Source organism: Humulus lupulus, chromosome 1 (assembly GCF_963169125.1).
Source record: "Humulus lupulus chromosome 1, drHumLupu1.1, whole genome shotgun sequence".
Taxonomy (NCBI): domain Eukaryota; kingdom Viridiplantae; phylum Streptophyta; class Magnoliopsida; order Rosales; family Cannabaceae; genus Humulus; species Humulus lupulus.
In genome coordinates this window covers 176,916,075-176,924,222 of record NC_084793.1, presented here as the reverse complement: position 1 = coordinate 176,924,222, position 8,148 = coordinate 176,916,075, and the positions used below count along the sequence as shown (strand labels likewise).

Sequence of the window (8,148 nt, the reverse complement as noted above, 5' to 3'; positions counted from 1 at the left end):
TATTAAATGATTATGTGTTTGATTATGTGAGTTATATTATTATATGATGTTAAATGCATGCATGTGGGTCCATATTTCATCATAAGGGCATTTTGGTAATTTGGCCCGTTGAGGGCATATTTGTATATTTTGGTGCATGTTTGTGATTTATGGATGAGATCCCATTATTATGTGGATATGTTCGAGCTATTCGGCATGAGACGATCTTAGGATGCAAGTTAGCGGTTTTTTCATAACGGGGGTCAATTATTGGGATATTGGATAATGAGAATGATTATTTGATGATATATTGGGAGTTAGTGAGATCAGGAGGAAATTCTGGGAGTTTTGACTATTTTGCCCTGGGGACGTTTTTGGGACCCCGAGCATTAGGATTTACTTGAGATTACTTAAGCTTGAAGTAACCTGTCAGAAGGAAAAACTGCGTTCAAACACCTTTTCTCTTTCTCCTGTTATTCCTTTTAACTGTTCGTCGTATTTTTGAAAGAAACTTAAGTTTTAGGTCTCAGAATCAAGCGAGGATTGAGGCATAGTGTTTCTAGGAAATATTAGAAGCTTTCTAACCGAAAGATTTAGCGAGAAACAACTTAATCAAAGGTAATCCAAGCTTTAAGTTTTGAGTTTTTGAGTTTCTAAGCTCTGATTTGGATTTTGTGTGTTGATGAGTTTTTAATTTGTTTGAGTCTCGGGATTTGATGATTTTGGATCATTGAGATGTTTGGGAACTTTGATTTTTGGATTTGGAGATGTTTGAGTAGGTTTTTGGAAGGATTTAAAAGAGGAAAAATGAGGTTTTTGGCTGGGTTTCCAGGTGGGGCCGCAACCCTGTTCTTGGGTGTTGCGGCCCGAGCTTAGTGTAGGTGAAGGATGGTGCTGAAGGGCCTTGGGGCCGGCGCTTGGGAGGCTGGCCACGACACTTGGTGCAGGTGCTTGAGGTTGGCGCCATTGTCTAGGCTGCGGGCCGCGGCTCAGTGAGGTGGGGCCGTGGTGCTTGAGGGCATTTGTGGAAAAAGTGGTGTTTTGATCATGGGAACTCAAACCTTAGGCCTTGGGATCGTTCCTACTACCCGATTTAGTAGGATTCGATGTCCCGGAGGCTAGGTCTTGGTCTGGGAACCTTTTATTACTCAATTTATTGATGGAATTCCATGCTTGGTTATGACTGGGTAATTGCTAAGGGATTAAAGGACTAATCATTCTTAAGGGTCGTTCTTTTATTATTCACGCTCGGATCAGAGGTAAGAAAACTGCACCCCATATGTGACATGCGTGATTATTCATGAGGCATGTTGAGTGTTTAAATGTGGACATTGATTGCATGTCAAATGCTTAGCAAATCTTGCTTACTTGTGAATGGCACTGACTTATTAGTCATAATCGGCAATGGTGTCAGTAGTAACTGTGAAGCTGTGACTTACTAGTCAAGTTCGACAGTAGTACTGAGCACTGGTCGTATGGTATTGGCTCAAGAGTCAAGAACAGTTTTAGCGTGTTTAACGCAAGCTGATAAAGATTAGATCTAATCGACATCTGCATTGAATGACTCATCATGAGCATTAATGCGGGACCGACCCCAAGTTCGATGAAAACTAAAAGCGCTTGTCTAGTTCCATGACTAGTCACTCAGAGCCAGGGCCAAAAGGCCTAGGTGACTGCACCGTCACATGGCTAAGGGTACGGAACCCACACTAGTGACTCCATGGTCACTCATCTGGTTTACACTAGTGACTCACTTATTAGTCACTCATTTGGTTTAATCTAGTGACTCCATGGTCACTCATTTGCTAAGGATGCGGAACCCTCATTAGTGACTTACACATCTGCCACTCATCTGTTTAGGGTTATAAGTCCTGGACGATTAGCATGATCATCATTTGATAATGTATACATGCTGTAATGAGTTTTCTTGCTGAGCCTTGGCTCACGGGTGCTATGTGGTGTAGGTAAAGGGAAAGAAAAGCTCACCTAGCCTTGAGTGGAGAGCTTAGGTGGCGATGTGTACATATGCGGCGGCTTGGCCACCACGGCCAAGGTGTTTCTCAGAGGAACTAAGGTGGCGTTTGGTTGGAGGTAATGAAAACAATGGAATAGGAATAGGAATAGTAATAGAATGGAATAAGAAAGGTAATGCGATTATGTTGTTTGGTTAGAATAATGGAATCAATGATTGAATACCTATTCTTATGTTTGGTTGACTATGGAATGGAATGGAATAAATTTATTTTGGACAAAAATACCCAAAGTGCTTAAAATATGATTAATAAATTAAAATAAACATACTAAATATATATATATATATATAGATTTACCAACAATGCGTTACTTTTTTTTTCATATTCTTTTTTTACAAAATAATATTTAATAATCCTACTTTTTTTAAGCATAATAATTCCACTTTTGAACACTACAAAATATTAAAATTATCAATAAGAATTTATTTTTGTGAAGTATTTTTTTAATGTCAAATACAATTTACTTTAATTATCACTAAACACTATTTTATATTTTTTAAAAATAAAACAATATAATAACATAAAAATGTTAAACTAAACATTATAACATATTTATATTCTAATAATCAAAAGAGTTTTTGATTACTGAGATCAAACTTTGTCCATGCACATGAAATATCACTAGAAATAGTATAAGTATTCATGTCCAATTACTCAGATCTATGTTCAAAGACAATCTAGTTTGCAAAATTATGAGCATAAAACATTACATCATATCCAAAAGATTATAATTTGTATACTACTGAATGTCAAAGGCAATATAAATTGTCCTGCAAATTGTAGTAAAGCAAAGTGGACTAAACATGATCTTAGAGAGAGCCATCAAGAAGAAGTCTCACCCATTCATCCTTCTCATTATCTGGGACACTGAAAAAGTAAGAAACCAGAGCATTATCTTGCATAATCATGCGAGCTACCTTATGACGTTGAGCTGTGGTAAGTGTAGTGGTCCTTTCTAACTCTTTCCCAAGTTGCATATGCTTTTCATTCATGTCTTCACCAATAGCTTTACTCAAACGAATAGAAGCTTTTTCAATTTCTCTTGCGATAATACAAGTTGATTGTGTGAGTGCATTTGAAAGTTCTTCATGATTTACAGTTTTCCTTTTCTTCTTTGAAGACCCATCTGATTGAGTGTGAGATTGAGCACCTCTTGTTGCATCTGAAACAGACATAGATGGCACTTCATCCACATTGTTAGCATAGTTGAAATCATCTTCTCCAAGAGTAGTGTTTTCTTCTTCAGTTTGAAGTTCTTCAACAACATCTGCTGCAGTCTCCGCATTTTTTCCAGTTGCATGATCCTTGCCAAAAATCATACATAAGTCATCATACCAAGGGAATGACTTGATCTTGAAGGGGGCTGCTTCTCTGTGACTCTGCATTTATACAAAATAAAAAAATCAGATACAAATAAATAAGCAAACCATCCTTGTTATGGATCCATCAACATCATAAGCAAACAATCATTCTTATGGATCCATTAACATCATAAGCAAAGTGGCAGACCAAATACTATTATTTGAGTACCTACAAATATGCTTCCCACACTGACTTTTCTGCAGTAACAGTTTTTCTGTCGTTGTCCCACCCAAATCCGCTACAAAATGGTCCAGTCAACATTTCATGAACCACTTGAAAATGAGTCTTCATTCTAGACTCAATGTGTGGCTTAGCTTGTATATCACATGCAGGCATCCGCTCCTTTAATTTCATCTCAAGAGCTCTAAGATGACCTGGCTTGAAATTTCCTTCAGCTTTAAACTTCCCTTCATTATTCAGTTCCATAAGTGCTTCAACCAAGTGTTTGTTTTCATCTTCGCTCCAAAATCTTTTATTTTGTCCTGGACCTCTTCCTTTTGAAGTCTCCATGCTGAAATAAGGTATCAAAATACTGTAAAACTAAAAACTAAAGCTGAAATATTGTAGTTGAATGAAAAAGAAACAAACAGCCAGCAATAAAGAAATAAAAGTGAATGGATATACACACCAATAACAAAACATAAATTTAAAGATAAATTTTCCATTTCAAAGCAAGTGATATAAGTTTTTGGGGTGGTCAATTACACAAACAGTCAAATGAATTGGCATAGCCAAGTGAAACCAAATTTAGAAACCCAGACAATCATTGTGCATTTAATCTAAGAAATAAAAAAACTAGCTTGCTCTCCTATGTTCTCTCCATTCGTTATACATCTCAAGTGCTAAATGATTTCTAAATGTTGTCCACCCTTCAGAAGCTTCAATACTTCTTATGGATCCATCAGCATCCATGCTATCTTCTTCGTCTCCACTATCACTCTCATTCTCTGGATGCATATCAGTATTATCAGTAGGCATTTCTCTCCTAATAAAATTGTGAAGCAAACAACATGTTAAAATGATTCGGCTTTGAGTCTTTATTGGATAGAATGATGGACTCCTAAGAATTTCCCATCGATTCTTAATTGCACCAAAACATCTCTCAATGACATTCCTAGCAGATGAGTGCTCCATATTAAAAAACTCTTGTGGATTTCTGGGAGGATTCCCATCTTCCCATTGGTTGAGGTGATAGCGTTGGCCTCGATATGGAGCAAGAAATCCCTTACAATTAGTATATCCACCATCTACAAGGTAATAATGACCTAAAATAAAATAAAGATAAGGATTAAGTTGTCTCCTAAATGACTTATCCAAAAAAAATGTATAATCTAAAACACAAAGCATACCATTTGGAACACACAAACCATTTGTTCTACGTATGGCATCTCATAAAACTCTACCATCTGCTGCAGAGCCTTCCCATCTAGGTAACACATATATGAATTGCATGTCTTGGGAGCATACACCTAAGACATTTGTAGCTATTTCACCTTTTCGAGTACGATATTTTGGTTTATCAGCCATAGGTACTCTCACTCTAATATGAGTTCCATCTAGTGCCCCTAAGCAATTCTACCACATAATAAATAAACTTTTTTTATTAGTATTTCAAACAAATAAAAATTTGTAGTGATTTTTAATTCAAGTAATATATAATATACCTTGAACCATTTCCACCTTTCATCTGTTGAGTTTTCAACAACCGGTTCAGGTATTTTCAATAACGCTCCATGTAGTCGAATGATTGAATGTAACACATTGTGAAAAAAACTTGCTAATAGTCTCACCAGATCTCATAAATCGAAATCTAATGACTCTATTTTTCACATGATGAGCAATTACATGTAAAAACATGGCCACTTGCTCATCTACTTGCAAGTATTTAGATGCTTTTAACCCACCCCTAGTTTCAAGCATTATGCATAAATTGCTAAATGCTTTCCTATTCATCCTAAGTTGATCAAAACAAATGACATCACTCTCATAAGCTATTTGATGCGCAATTTGCCTATTGACAAAAACATCAAGTATGTATAATTGTCTTCCCAAAGAGCTTGATTCAATACCATGTACAATAATTTTTTCCCATAATTTGAAAAACCACTGCACTACATGCAACACATTCATCCAATGCAAATAAAGAGCCATGATCTTCTTCTTTCTCAAAATTTGTCTCTCACTGACAGTTAAACGAACCATTATCCTACAATGAATATAATCAAGCAAATAAAATTTTTAATCCAACAATCAGTTATTCACCTAGAAGATTATAAACAACAGGCACAACTTAGACAAAGAAATAAGAATAGATTACTATATATATATTTAACTCTAATTAATGAATAAAATGACTAGAATAATAAAAATGAAAATTCAAGTACTATATGGTAGAGGTGGTGAGATAATATACATAATTTTAATTTAATTGTGGCTATTCACAAACCTTATCATGTATTTTTTTCTTTTATCTCTTTACAGAATGAAGATTTATAAAATTAGTTTATTAATATTTGTTCTCCTGTTTCAAGAATCGCAAACTTAAAAATAAAAGTGATAGAACAAGTAAGAAAGATATAGTAAAAACAATAGGTATTGCATATTACAAATTTAGTCACATATTTAACATATTCATATACAATATTTTCACTCATTACTAACTCCTAGCAAAACATAAAATCAAACACACACTATGCACTCCTCAAAGCCATAATACTCTCATAATCACAATATCAAAAACGAACTCACTCAATCAGAGATATCAATAGCTTTAACATCAGGCTTCTTGACTTCCTCCTTAGGAACAGTATCAAACACCACAAGTTTTTTGCTACATCATAAATTTGCCTCCCATATTAGAAGAAACACAGACAGAGATTATGTTTTCCTATCTAATTTGTAATAAATTGAAAGTTTGTTGAGTTATTTAGAAGATGGAGAAAGTGGGAAAGGTGGGCTCCTTGTTTCTTTTATGCATTGAAATTAGGCTAAGCATATTAAGTGTGTTTTTTAATCCCTCAATTTCTAGAAGAGTGAGTGAGAAAGAGAAAAGGAGATGATTTAATCCAATTAAAGTTAAAATAGAACATTCATGCCACTTAATCCAATGCTAGACAGTAGACTCTGATTTTGATCTAGATTCCCAGCATGACCTGAAATCCTCTTTGATTCACCACTTTCTCAATTTGGGCAAAAATCCTTATCCACAACCACCTTGGGCGTCTTCTTTTTCTTCCTCTATAATGTCCATACCAATCCCAATTCTTCCCACATATGTGTAAATTATTTAATGGTCATTTTTTCTCATAAGAAAATTGTTTGTATTCCCATTTTATTCAAGTGAATAGAAACCAAAACGAATGGACAAGATAGTGTGATCATCACAAACTTTATAGTTGGACTAAAAATAATGTATGAAATCCAGATGACCCATCAAACATGTAACCAGGCCAGCAGTTGTCAGAGTGCAGTGGCTCAAGGTGAGGTCAGTGAAAGGAAGTCAATAATTAGATATAATAGAAAGCCCTTGGTCATCCTCTACTGCTTTCCAACTTTTGTTAAGTTAGAAAATCCATTGCAGAGTGAAAGTTAAAAGATTCATTGATCGGGTCTAATCCACAACCAACCCAAAGGGGTTGCCTTTGTTCGTTATCCAAATTGTGGAAATGCTTACAAGAGAAAAAAACAGAGTTTCTATCAGTGGTTCTTCTAGTTCTATTCAAAATATCCCACACTAACTGGTCTGGCAAACTCTCCATACTTTTCGTCTTATTGGAAACAAATTAGAAAATTTAGCAACCTAGGCTATGCGTTTAACATGGAAATCACTGGAATGAAATGAATAAATGAGGAGGACATGAACAAAGAATCGTACATGACTCTAGTAAACAGACCCATGATCGACATCCAAAAAAAGAAGCTAACAAGACCATAACTGGGAGTTGGAGATGATGATGAAAAAGGTTGAGAACCTGAGGGAGAACCTGAGGCTGAGGAAGATAAAAATGACTACGTCTAGTGTGAAATAATTTCAACCTAGGTATGACCTCATGAAGCTACTAACTATATTAAAGTTTCAATTCACGCATTTCTATCATACTATCAGTTTTAACACCAAGTAGCAGCTATGTAGCTTCTACAATCTAAACATCTAACACAGTTTTCATGCATATAAAGATCCAAGAGGGTACTCCAGAATGGGAGAAGATAGCTAGGGAGGCATTCCATCAAACATTTGGTGCTCTTACTGAATTCATAGAAAGAGAGATAGAGAGAGAGTACCTCTGCAACAGATTAGAAAAGCAGGAGGAAGAAGAGAAGAGTGTCTCTAACACGGACCTCCGACTGGGACGAGCAGCTACCTTCGACTGGGTGTGTTGCTTGCTGAGAGTGAGAATGAGAGATGGTTGTGTCGGATTGCATATATTGAGAAACCCTAACAATATATTGAGAGATGGTTACAGATACAAGGGAGCCGTACCTGAGGAACTCAGTCGGTGACAAAGGGTTGGAGAAGAAGACGAAGACCCAGATGGAGAGAGATGATGATAAGCAGTGGAATGGAATTATAATTCCACTGACTCAAAAATGGAAAAGTTATTCCGTTAGTTTGGGGGAATAAGCATTACAATGGAATTCTTTTCCAAACTTGTTATTTCCAACCAAACAAAAGAATTCGGCCCATTAACATTCCATTCCTTTCCTTTTTGGCCCATTACCATCAACCAAACATGCCCTAAGGGTTAACCCTATTTTTTCTTCTTAGGTCGGCGGG

The 8,148-nt window shown here is 35.9% G+C and overlaps 1 long non-coding RNA gene across 2 annotated transcripts; it reads right to left on the bottom strand.

Annotated features, from left to right (window-relative positions):
- Positions 1-4,472: 4,472 nt before the first annotated feature.
- LOC133823092 (uncharacterized) lies at positions 4,473-7,810 on the bottom strand. Of its 2 annotated transcripts, XR_009888141.1 has the most exons (4): positions 7,656-7,810; positions 5,039-5,580; positions 4,724-4,949; positions 4,487-4,639 (listed from the first exon to the last, which is right to left on the bottom strand). It is a non-coding gene; the product is annotated as an uncharacterized LOC133823092 (long non-coding RNA). The 2 variants fall into 2 exon arrangements; XR_009888139.1 differs by lacking the exon at positions 7,656-7,810 and having other exon boundaries at positions 4,473-4,639; positions 5,039-5,695.
- Positions 7,811-8,148: the final 338 nt, after the last annotated feature.